General features: G+C 43.5%; 1 protein-coding gene across 2 annotated transcripts in view; it reads left to right on the top strand.

Moving 5' to 3' along the window:
• The window catches only part of ASAP1 (ArfGAP with SH3 domain, ankyrin repeat and PH domain 1), a 349,235-nt gene that overhangs the window by 61,901 nt on the left and 274,071 nt on the right, over positions 1 to 13,263 (top strand). The gene's annotated exons all lie outside the window — the stretch shown is intronic.

Below are 13,263 nucleotides of genomic sequence, written 5' to 3'. Positions count from 1 at the left end.
ACTATTCCTAGCATAACTGCTCTGCTCGGTTTGCTGAAGGCCTAAAAAGCAGCTCACCAAACTTGCTAGAATTGGCCATGGAGTAAGAGAAAATGAGGGGGCCCTCCTGTGATCAGAATGCATGAATTTTGGTGCGTGGACTTTGTAGAAATGGATTTGGCTCTCTGGGGATCTGTGTGGTTTCTTCCCCAATTATTGCATTCTAGAATAAGTCAGATAGCTGTGTGTGTGTGTGTGTGTGTGTGTGTGTGTGTGTGTGTGTGTGTTCATCCATCCACATGCATATACCTTTTCTTCCTAGAAAAGGAAAAAGTAAGGTAAAAATTCCATCCAGGTCTGGAGAAAGAACTAATACATTTTGTCTTAATTCTCTCTCTTCTCTTACTTTCAAATACACACAGATACACCACCTATAATGCAAAGTAAAAAATTAAAGTAGATTTTTTTACCCTCATGAGGAATATTTGGGTTACAGCTCTATCCATAGTGTGTACAAAATAAGATATATTAGGCTGCAGAAAAAAACTGTGGAAAAATGTTTCCTTCCTTCAAATGTATCTCCTCACTTACGTCATTGTAGCTGGAATATTTAAGAACCCGAATGAAAAAGAAGGATAGCCAGGGGCACCTGGGTGGCTCAGTGGGTTAAAGCCTCTGCCTTTGGCTCAAGTCATGATCCCAGGGTCCTGGGATGGAGCCCTGTATCGGGCTCTCTGCTCAGCAGGGAGCCTGCTTCTCTCTCTCTCTCTGCCTGCCTCTCTGCCTACTTGTGATCTCTGTTAAATAAGTAAATAAAATCTTTAAAAAAAAAAAAAAAGAAGAAGAAGGATAACCAAAGAAAACTCATTCTTGATCCAATAATACAATAACAACCCACTGTTGGGTCATAAATAATGCATCAACTAGTAAATATCAAATCTGTCTTAGGGAAACAAATAAACAAACAACAAAACTGTGATCCTATGTCAACTGTGAAAGGCCACCACCATTTGTCTTTCTGGCAGGGAAAATAATTCTGGAATTTTAAGTGCTTACTCTGTCAAAAGATTGGGCAGAACATTGATTTTAAAGCAAAGAAATCTTTGAGTTTATCATCTTATTTCCTATTTGGAATCTGTCCTGTCTCTTCTTTCTTAACCAAATTGTGCAAAGGTTGTGTAAATAAGTTTGCTTCTTTAGAAATCCATCTGTGGGAGCCTGCTGGCTCCTCTGTGGCTATATTTCTGAAGCAATTCCTGAGATGAAATTTGAGATCTTATAATATGTAATGCCTGTACTCTGTAAATTGAGACCAGTCTTTTTAATGATTCTATAACTCCATAAAGTAGGCCATAGTGACTGTCTTCAGAATAATTCAATAGAATCTCTATGCCCCTGAATATAGAATCTAAAAGAGGACACGGTGGGGAAAATGACTCCGGTAGAATACTTCTAATTTGATCACTTCTGAGATGTGCTATTATTATATATTCTTAGTTGGTTCAGCCTGTTCATATGTTCATTTAAGTTAAGATGAGATTCCAACTACAGGTAAACAAAACTCCAAATAGCATTAACAATTAGGGTTTTTTCCTCCTAGAGCTAGTCCAAAGCCAGGTGGCACCTGTATGGTTATCAGAGATCCAAGCTGTTTTCCATCTCAGGTTGTGCCTTTCTTCATTTTACCTCATGTTCCAAAATGGTTGCAGGAGTGTCAGCCATCACATCCTCACTACAAGCAGCAGGATGGAGGAACAGGGAAAGGGCAACAGGATTCCTCCTCTAGCTGAATTAGCTCCTTTTAAGGAACTTTCTCAGAAGTCCTACATAGCACTTCAGCTTATATCTCATTGGCTAGACTTAAGCACATGGCTATACCCGCTATAGTTGAGGCTGGAAGATGAGTCTTTTAGCTGAACATATCACATCACTGCCCCGAATCAAATGGGGGTTTTGGTGCTGAAGAAAAGGAGACCAGATAGAGGAGACACACATAACCAGTGGTCCCTGCCATATGCCATTCCAATTACTATTTGTACAAAGAGGGTAGTATAGCAGAAAGCGCTTACACTTTGAAATCAGACGGACTTGTATTTGAGTACTTAGTTCCTCCATTCTCTAGTTGGGGGACCACTTCCACTGAACAGGTGGAGAGTAATGGCTACATTGTTGAGTTGCTTTCAAGTTTAAACAAAATCGGGTATGTAAAGTGCCCGGTACATAGGAGATAGTGAATGATAGCCATTATAACTGCTGTTCTTATTATTCAGTTTTTAAAAATCTAAATATAGTTGATACACTGCTACTTTAGTTTCAGGTGCACAACACAGTGATCCAGCTTCTCTGCATGCGATGCTATGCTCACAAGTGCGACCACCATCTGCCTAGTACAATGTAGTTGTTACTATTAATGGAGAGTAAGACGTACCTTCTACCTGCATCTGCATAGTGAGGGTTTTTAAAATTGAGATGTAATTCACATAATGTCATACTTACCTGTTAAAGTGTACAATTCAGTCATGTTCACAAAGTTGTCTAATTATCACCATGAATCCCAGAACAGTTTCATCACTCTCTAAAAACAGCCATGTTTCAATTGGCAGTCACTCCTCCTTCCTCCCTTCCATCAGCCCATCAGCCACCAGCTTTCTGTGTCTGTGGATCTGCTTATTCTAGACATTTCATAGAAATAGAATCCTATCATTTGTGGCTTTCACTAGCATCATCTGTTCTCAAGTTTCATCTCAGTTGTAGCACATAGCAGGATTTTATTCCTTTTTAGTGACTGACTAATATTCCATTATATGGCTATACCACATTTTGTTTATCCATCCAGGGGCATTTGGATTGTTTCCACTATTTGGCTACTACGAATCTTGCTGCTTTGAACATTCATGTACAAATCTTTGTGTGGATGTGTGTTTTCATTTTGCTTGGGTAAATACCCAAGAATAGAATTGCTGAATCATATGGTAGCCCTGTGTTTAACCTTTTGAGGAGCTACTGGATTATTTTCTGAAGCTGCTACATTTTACATTACCACCTGCAATGTGTGACTTTCCTGTATCTCCACATCCTCTCCAACACTTGTTACTCTACGTATTTTTCACTGTAGCCATACTAGTGGCTGTGAGTGGGGTCTCATTATGGTTTTGATTTGCATTTCCCTAATGATTAATAATATGGAACATCTCTTCATGTGCTTATATCTCCTTTGGAGAAAAGGCTATTAAAGTCCTTTTCCCATTTTAAAAATTACTTATCTTCTAGTTATTGAATTGTAAGAGATAACATATTTTGGATACTAGACCCCTATCAGATTATGTGATTTGCAGATAGCTCCCCCCACTCTGTTATATGCATTATCCAGCTTACTCTTAAAAAAAAAAGATGTGTTTATTTATTTTTGAGCGTGTGGGGAAGGGCCGAGGGGGAGAGAGAATCCTCAAGCAGACTCCCCGCTGAGTGTGGATCCCAACACAGGGCTTGATACAGTCTCAGTCCCAGGACCCCAGGATCATGACCTGAGCCGAAATCCGGAGTCAGAGGCTTAACCAGCTGAGCCATCCAGGCGCCCGCTAACTTACTCTTTATAGGAATCCTTTGAGGTGGATATTGTTATCCGCATTTTGCAGAGAGGAAGCCGAGGTTCTGAGGCAGTGAATTGCCTGTCCATGATAGCACATCCGCTAACTCTGAAGATGGTACTGGAACCCAGGAAGACATTAGTCAGGGCTCTTCTAGTTTAGTTGGTACAAACGCACCTCAGGCCAGCTTCTGCTAAAAAAGAAGTTGCTTATAGACCTGGGAACTTCAAGGGCTGGACAGGCATCAGGCATGGTATAGACTATGTAGGGCCAGTGCTTCTGGTGATGTCATCAGGACTCTCTCTGTTCCTCTGTCCCTCCCTCCAGTTCTTGCTGTTTTCTGGTTGGCATCATTCTTAAGTATGCTCTGTTATGTGTGGCAATGATGGTCACCAGGAGCTGAAGGCTTCTTAAGTCCTTTGAGCTAGAACATACCGCTTTTTACCCCCCAGCACCTGTGTCAGTCCTACGTAAAACTCCCTGATTGGCCTTGCCTGAGTGTATTGTCTATTGATGGGAATACCCATCAGTACTGCCTTCAGAAGTCTGGGATACTTTGAGTAGACAGCCAGGCCCAGCCCTCTGGTTGGGCACGTGGAGAATATGTTTTTGACATATTGATACTCTCTGGAGAATCACGTGGAGTCAGGGAGGGGGTAGTTCCTAAAAGAAGGGGATATGTAGGGCAGACAGAAAATATAGCCAACGTCCTACAAGGTCTGTCTGAACTGCTAAATTCGGGATGCTGAAATTAGTTGGGGGTAAATGAAAGTTAATTCCCAAAGGCAGACACTAGGACAAAAGTCAGTTTGCTCATAAAATAAAAATGAAAGATACTGAAAATAATCATCTCCAGATCCAATCAACAGTGTGTGCTCTGCCATCCACTTAAATAGAGCAGTTTTATAAAGTAGTTTGCATGATAACCTCTAAATCTCTACGGCCAGAGCAATAAGAATAACTTTTCAAAAACAAAAAGTAAAATAAAAAGCAAGGAAGGGAAGCTAGATGTGTTTGTCAGAAGGTTTGCTAACAATTGTAGAGGGTTGTTTTTTTGTTTTCTTTTCTTTTTTAATTAGAACCCCTAGTGGGATGCAGAATGTTCACATTTGAGAAAGATGCTAAACAAAGAGCATATGCTAAGAAGAAAGCTCTGCAGTGGGTGGGCAATTTTCCTTTTTCAAATAGAACGATGCCCTACATTTGACATAATTAGGAAAAAATTCTGTTATAATACAGCTCATTGTTATGTGCGTTTAAATACCTTGCAGGTGAAATCATACTTTTGAAAAGCAACAATTGGATACTGTGAAAGATTGATATAATGTAGGGTCCCTCTAACAGGGGACCCCCAACCCAGACCTGATGACCTCTAGACTGTTCTTGGCTGACAGGTAGATCTGAAGGCAGAGCTGGCGGCTGGTGTTTGGGGTTGGTTGTTAACACTGATGTCAAAAAGGAATTCATCAAATTACAGGATGTTATTTTGCTAGGATCTGAGAGCTTCTGCCCCAGGCTCCTTCCTGGTTTTAACTACAAGCAAAAGGAGGCCAAAGGAGGTGAAACGATTTGACTCTGGAAAAGGAGCCAGCCTCCCTGGCATTCCATGTTCCTTCTCAATGCCAAAGTCATAAATAGCTGTCATTTATCAACGTTTTCTTCTTGAGTGGTGTTTCAGATGATCAGCAGCTTTGAAAAGTGCTCATAAAAATAGGTCTAACTGGGCTTTGGGCAAATCAGAGAGCTAGCCATACATGAAACAACCCTCTTTCCTTTTTTTCTTTTTAATTTTTTTATTTTTTGGACTTGATATTCATAGGTCACATATTCGAAATCCATATTTATTTCTGTTTGAATTCTTTGACCATTTCATCGGTTGTGCTGAAAACTTGTGTCTCTGCCTATGTATGAGGACAGGGACTGTCTTGTGTACCTCCTTGGCTCCCAAAGCATCCAGCATAGAACCTGGTTAGAATGCAAATGGTGATATTTATAGCTAACATTTATGGATCACTTTCTGTTCTCCAGGCACTGTGCTCAGCCTCGTGCAAGGATTATCTCGGTTATACCTCACAGCAGCCTTATGGGAGAAAGGTCTTCTCATTATCCTCCTTTAATAGGAACAGAAATTGATGTTAAATATTTTGCCTAACACTCCTTGTGAAGTCGCAGAGCGGGGACTTGAACTCAGGTCATCTGAATCCAGATCATGCACGTATGACTTCTTAACTCTGACAAGTGGGCTCTTAAGGAAGGGGGATAGGATGGGAGAAGGTAGAAGGTCTATCCATGGACACTGATTGCCCTCGAGCTCCCCAGATTACCTGGCTTTGGAGAGAAGGAAAGAAAAGAAAAGAGATGAGAATAAAAACCGAAGGAGGAGTACCGCAGCATACTCAGAATCTTCTTGCTCAAAATTAGGAGTGTCAGTTTACTGACCTTGTGCTAGATTTTTATACAGTTACAGTTTTTAAATAGTGGACAAGTGTCCATAAGCATTCCTTGATAATGTGATGCAAGGCCAAGCAGCGTCTCTTCTCATACGGGGGTTTCAGGTATTTTTCTGAAGACACGGTGTTTAGTCCCTTCTTTGAAATGTAACCGGGAAAGGTGGAGGAGTGGAGAGTCTCTTGGGAACCGGAATACCTGGGATCTGGTCTTGGTTCCCCACAAACCTTCCAGGAACTGGCTGATTGTCTTTGATGGTGTTCCATGATGAAAGTGACTCCGAGGACCAGGATTCCTCCCATGCCCCGTCCCTGTGAATGCTCGTTCATTCTTCTCTTCACTTATTCAGTGAGCATCACTCAAACATGTAGGGCTTTAGGATTTTCGTAGTGGATGGAAAATCCCCTGCGCTCAAGGAGCTCACAGTCTTGTTGGAGAAATAGAAGTATTTGAAAAATGGTGCCATGGAACAGGGTCATAAAAGAGGCATGTTCTTAGTCTTGAGGTAGCACAGAAGTGGGTATGAGAGTGATGAAGTCTAAGTGGAAAACAAAACACATTTGTCGCACACACAAAAAAGAAAAAAAGAAGAAGAAGGAGCACCCGGGTGGCTCAGTCGGTTAAGCGGCTGCCTTTGGCTGAGGTCATGATGCCAGGGTCCTGGGATCGAGTCCTGAATCAAGCTTCCTGCTCAGAGAACTTGCTTCTTCCTCTCCCTCTGCCTGCAGCTCTGCCTACTTTTGCTCTATCTCTGTCAAATAAATATATAAAATCTTGAAAGGAAGGAAGGAAGGAAAGGAAAAGAGAAAAGAAAAGAAACCTGGATGTTCTATAAGTTTTTCTCATTTTTTAGGCTAATGTTTCTTTTTCAGAAATAAACTAAAATTTAAAAATCACTCACTCCTGTCGATTGCAGGTTTTGGGGAATCCCATATAACACCACAATTTTTCTTCACTGGGGGTTGTTTTACTCATATTAGAAATGATGTAATTCATAAAACGGAGCCTATTCAATCCAAAACACATTTATTGGGGACCCCCAGGGGACATGTACTAGGCAGTGCCTTCTGTGGGGAGAAGCCTGCAGGGTTCACATTCAGACTGACTGTGAATGGTAGTTCTTCACTGATTAACCGTTGACATCGAGCGGCTTTTGCGTGTCTCCTGAGTTTTCTCAGCAGAAAGCATGGTACTTCACGAGGCTCCTGAGGCGATTTCAGGAGATGGTGCTCAGAAATTACCAAGCCTGGGCCTCCAGGAGCCTCGGGGAGGTAGGTGATACAGAGAAGGATAGATTCAGTCCCCCACTGCCCTCAGGGATTGACAGTCTAGGAATTTTGTAGTGCAGGAAAATCAGTAGCAAGATCTGAGTTCTGAGCTGAGCCCTGCCACCCATAGAGCCGCTTGCCACTGGGAAGGTTATGTCTCCTTGTCTGAAGTCCCTTCACGCAGTGCCAGCATCCCCCGTTGCTTATGCAGAATGAGAAAAGCTCTCTTGCAAGCAACCATGGGAAGATTAGCCTCAGCTGGAGGGATGGGCAACAGCGGTGCTCTCCAGACCCGTCAAGCTTGCATTTGAGTTGGGTTTGTAATGAGTTCCCCAGGAAAAGGGATAACCCATAGACTCTCTGGGGAAGAAAACTATCCTGGGGCCACGGACCCACTGTCTCGGATGAACTTGTGGTGGAAGGTGGCTAATGACATGGACAGTGAAATCAGACTGGGCAGTCTTGCTCCACCACTTGCCAAGGTGACCTCGAGGCTTCAGGATTTTGTGTAAAGTGGGGAGAACACCAGTGCCTGCTCGACAGGGCTGCTGTGAGTATGCAGTGAGGCCACGCCCGCAAGGAGGCAGACGAGTGCAGGGCACAGAAGCCACACACCCATCGTCAGTTGATACGATTTCCCAGGACACACAGGACTCTCTTCCTGAGTTCATTCCACTGATACGCATGCTGTGAGTCTGCAGGTCCCAGCACTCTACCTGACTCTTTTTTCCCCCTCTCCATCAGAAGGAACAGTCAGGGATCAGGGAGTGGAAGAGAGAGTGGTTTTCTTTGGTCTCCAAATACCACGTACTTCTCTTTACTTCCTGAGGAGCACTTGAGTGGTTTACTTGGAGCATTTAAATTAAGTATATTTGGGAGCAGAATAGGCTTTTCATTTATTTATTTATTTATTTTTATCGCCTGAAATTACATGAGTGCACTTGGGAAACACTCACACAAGGCACATGACAAAAGCAGTCTTTATTTAGCTTCGGGAGAATATGGCAACAGCAGCCTAGCAGTAAAACACAGGCCATCAGATGCATCTCTCCCTCCTCTTGCCCCCTCCCACACCTACCCTGCAGTGCTTTCCTCTCTTCTAGCACTTCATTAAGATGATAGAAAACGAATTCATAAGTCATCAGGTAAAACAAGGCAATAAGAATACTTTCTTTCGCTGCCCGGGTTGGGAGAAAGATCTAACAGAGTAGCACTGTGCGAGGTCGAGTCAAGAGACAGATTTTGTAGGCGGTGGCGAAAGCCTTGGATGTCGTCTGCCAGGCTCAGGGATCTTAACGTGCAGGGAGATTTTCTCGTGTCTCAGTTTCCATTATAAACTCCCACATCAGGTCTGTTGTATGAATGAATTCAGAGGCTGCATCCATAACCACTAGTGCAGCTCCTGGCCCAGAATAGGAGCTCAGAAACGGTGTTCTGTACCTCGGTACCCACAGGGTAAATCTCTCCGGTAAATCTGGGATAATGGTACTTACTTTATAAAGTTGTCCTGAAATTTAAAGAAGGCTGTGGGGAGTGGGGGGCATGCCTGGGTGGCTCAGTCAGTTAAGCATCTGACTCTTGATTTCAGCTCAGGTTGTGATCTCAGGGTCCTGGGATGGAGGCCCTCGTCTGTCCAGCGACTGGCCTCTGCTCTCAACAGGGAATCTGCTTTGCTCCTCTCTCTGCTCAGCTCTCTCTCTCTAATAAATAAATAAATAACCCTTAAAAAAAAAAATGAAAAGAGCGGTGGATATGTGTGTCCAAAATTCTAAATCTGTTCACTTAGCAAAGTGTCTGGTACATAGCAGGTCTGTGTTCCTTTCCTTTCTTTTTCTTTTCTTTCTTTTCTTTTCCTCTTTCTTTCCTTCCTTCCTTCTTTCCTTGGGAAGTAGTATCAGAATCTATATCTCCAGATACGGTTTTCAGTATTCCCATATTATCTGAAAAGTATTGTCTACTATGATAGATAGCTCAGATCTTGGTAAGCACGTTACATGGCCTAGTTCACTGAATCCTCAGAGCACTAACACAGTTATTATCATTGTTCCCATTTTTAAGATGTGAAAACTGAGACCCAGAAAAGTGAATTACTTCAACAAGGTCTTAGAGCTGCTACGCAGCAGAGAGGTGAACCCAAATCTTTTTTTTTTTTTTTTCCAAATATTTTTAGCTAGAACTCATGCTCCTGCAAAATAAACAAATTCCTGAAAACTAAGTAAACCCAAATGAAATTCATGCAGCTTATAACTCATGCTCCTGCAAAATAAATGCCCTGTTCTATCCTCTAGAAATTGCCTTGCTTTGAATGTCCTTCTTTATAGGAACTGTGTTCCGTGAAAATGAGGCTTTTATTTTACGGCCTTAACTCATTTCTGATCCTGACTTGTTTTCATTCTATTGGATGCAAGATACTGGTTATTTACTTCCAAAGTCCAAAATCATCACTCATGGATTTGACCTCACAAAGGATGCTTACAAGAATAAGCCAGGTCTCTGAAGAGGATTCCCAAATCTGAGATCTCCTACTGTGGGAATTGCTATGTGGCCTCCCCCTCCCCCCTCTTTTTTCCTCCTCCAGGTGACTAATTTAGAGATATATCTGAGTCCTGGAATGAAAAGAGGTGTATTTATAGTCATACTTCACATAAAAAGCTAGTTCAAAGGGAATGAACATTGGTTGGTTATTCACTGTGCGTCAACCTCTTTATCCACAGCCCCTCCGTTTATTGCCCCTAACAGCCTGCAGTGTAGTTTTATTATTGCGCTGACTTCGCAAATGAGAAGATAAGGCCGATGATCAACAGAATAGAGATTCCAACCCCAGTTCACGTAGCATAAAGCATATTCTCTTCCCACCCTATTGCCCCTGTCCCATGAAGGCACTGGGAGCTTCTGAAGAATGCTGTAAGTTCCATCCCATCGGGTTGGGATGCTGGCTGGTGCTGCTGATCTTACCCCCAGAGAGCATCCCAAACTCCCCACCCCACCCTCTCTCCAGTGCACTGTTGGCCATCTTGCAAGTGTACCCCGTTGGTTGCAGGTAGGTGGGACAGAGTGAAGCCTGTACTTGGAGAGAAGTCTGCCAATTCCCTGATGACAGTGGGGTCCATAGTGCCATCCCTGTCCAGGAGAATAAGCCACCACTCTTCTTATTAAAGCATGCTACAAGGACTCCTGGCTTAACCCAGTCAGCAGTGCTCAGAGTAAGAAACTGCTTGAGGAGTGTGAGGGTGTTCAGCTGCCTTGATGGGGATGATGACAACAGCAAAGATGACGCATGCTTCCTTCAAAGCTGGGCACACACAAGTGTACATATGTGTGTGTGTTTCCTGGCTCTGCAGAGGGGGATGTAGATTTCTGAGCAGCTCCACACAAAGAAACCCAGCGTTCTAAGTTTTGCCTTCATCAGACTCTATTCACTTTGAGATATCCAGGAATGGTTTTCAGGCTATTTGAGAAAATGAGAGGTGCAGATGGCGTGCACCGGGTCATGGTGTCAAATTGTAAGGAGGATTATGGTCCACGAACCCCAGAAATTGTGGGTAGAGGTGTGAACCTTTGAAATTCTAATTGCAGACCAGTCTGAGGAGGTATATACTTACCGGGGCACAATATCTCATTGTTCACATATTCCTTTCCTGGCCAGAGGAGATGGAGAGGAGGAATAGTATAACATAATCTCCAAGTGAAACTGAAACAATTGATGGCAGCATTTTGAGCTCTCCGGTGAATTCTGTTACGAAAAGAAATCCCCAGCTATTTACCACTGCAGCTAGCTTAGCTTCTCATGATAAACTTTATTCCTTGTATTGGAGAGTTAGGGGTATACACAGACTCTGCTTCAGCTGGGAGGGATCTGTGTGGTCTTTTGGCACGCCCCCTCTTTATTTCACAGGGATGGCACTAAGGCTTACGGTGACAGCATCGGTTATCAGGAGAGAAAGGTCGGCAATCCAGGGCTCTGGGACCTGAGGCAATTATTCACTGACTCTAGGCTTTTAATAACAGCTCATATTTATCAGGCATTTATATATGTCATACATGCAGGATGGAAGGAGCAACCAACCCCGGGAAGGTGACAGGCATTAGATGACTTGCAATATAGAGGAGGATAGCATAAATACAACATCAAAGTCAAAATTGATTTCCAGCCTAGAGGAAGTCCTCCTTGGAGTGGATGGAAGTCCAAGGACTGGGTGTTCTACTCCTCTGCTCCATGGGGAAGCACAGGGTAACTAAGTCCCAGAGCTTAAGTAGCCCAAGCTAGTAGGAGCCATATTTGCTCCAAGTCACAGAACTTGAAGATGCAGGATGACTCTGTTAGTTTGTGAAAAAGAGGAAAGATTTTCTTCTGAGTGGCTCCTACTCCAAAAGCTAATTTTCTGTCAAGCACTGCACACGACCAAGTGACCTCCAGGTGCTGGTCTTCAGCTGCCGGCCCTTGCCATCTGGCTAACTCCCCAGAACCTCAACCTTGGTGTGTCCCAAACCAAACTTGTGTTTTTTTAATTTATTTATTTGTTTGAGAGAGGAGTGGGGGCAGGGCAGGAGGAAAGTATCTTAAAGCAGACTCCCAGATGAGTGTGGAACCCAGGGCTCCATCTCATGACCCAGGAGATCATGACCTCAGGGGAAACCAAGAGTCAGGTGCTTAATTGATTGAGTACATCCTAGCACCACTGCCCCAACCAAACTTTTAAAGTGCTAATGAGGAGAAAGTGAGAGCCTATTTATTTACTTATTTTTTAGACTGTCTCTCCACGTTCATTTCTTAGTGCTTTACTTTGCCAGAAAAAAATCTTTATTCACATACACTGCCTTATGAACTTCTCCCTATAGTTAGCTGAAACCCTTGCCTACCCCACATAGATGAGTGCTTTGCTGGAGGCAGAGTGCAGGGTCCTAGGGCCAACACAGGTAGATAAAACTCCTCGAACTCCTTCCATAATAGCTTTTCTGTGCACAAAGTTACTTTCTCATCCATGGTTCGTCTTCGTGTGAGGCAACTGAAGGCAAAGACCCCATAGCCAACAGGATGTTTCTGGGACGCAGCCTCTTGTTCTCTTTTCTGCTCAAGATGTCACCTGTCAGGCCTTCTCTGAACATGCTTACACTGTGGCACCTCCGTCATTGTCGTATTTTCTATGTACTCCATGTTCTATCACATGATTGGCTGGTTTTCTCCCTACTAGAAGGGAAGCTCTTGTGAGCAGGGACATTGTCATTACTGAATCTCCAGGGCACGTCCTCGGCCCTTAGTATTTGCTGACAGTGAGGTGATGCATTTCCATTTTACTAGCACTTGGCTACTTCTCTGTGCCAGGCCCAATGCTAGACAAGGTCCCTGCCTTGGGTTACTCCATTGTTGTTGTGGGTAAGGACTAGGGAATGGACACTTAACCACACCAGATGGCAGGAACTCAATCCTAGGGAGAGGCCACAGGGCCAGCCTTCCGCCCTAAGGGGGTACATTTGGAGATGAGTTTGTAAGACTGCTCCTATTGGCTTCAATTACAGGGGTCCTGAGAAGCTTCCCAAGGGCCTAGCTTTCTTCTTTAAAAAAAAAAAAATTTTTTTTTAACCGCAATCAGTGGTGAGAAATTAAATGGATTCTTTGGACATGTAGATCGAGCTAGTTAAAATAGCCATCTGCCAGGACCAAGGAATGAGCAATCTGTTGGTACTTTCTCGCTGAAATTTGGCATCTGCTGAGCCCTGTACACCATTTGCCCCTCCGGAAGTGCCTTTTGCACTCCTGACCTGCATGTGTCCTGCGGGTTAAAAAAACTTACAGTGCAAATGGAAGAGTAGAAATGGTAATTAAAAAAAAAAAAAAGCAAAAATCCTTTCATTTGTCTTAGCATTTTAGCAACCTAAGCAAACTGCACCTTCCAAGTCGACGAGCGCCCTGCATGGGGACCAAGGGCGGGAGCCAGGCGAGCGCGCCGCTTGCAACCGGGACCCTGAGGCCGCCCCTGCTC

This window comes from Mustela nigripes, chromosome 3, assembly GCF_022355385.1.
Source record: "Mustela nigripes isolate SB6536 chromosome 3, MUSNIG.SB6536, whole genome shotgun sequence".
In the NCBI taxonomy this organism is placed as follows: domain Eukaryota; kingdom Metazoa; phylum Chordata; class Mammalia; order Carnivora; family Mustelidae; genus Mustela; species Mustela nigripes.
This window is presented reverse-complemented; position numbering and strand designations above follow the sequence as displayed.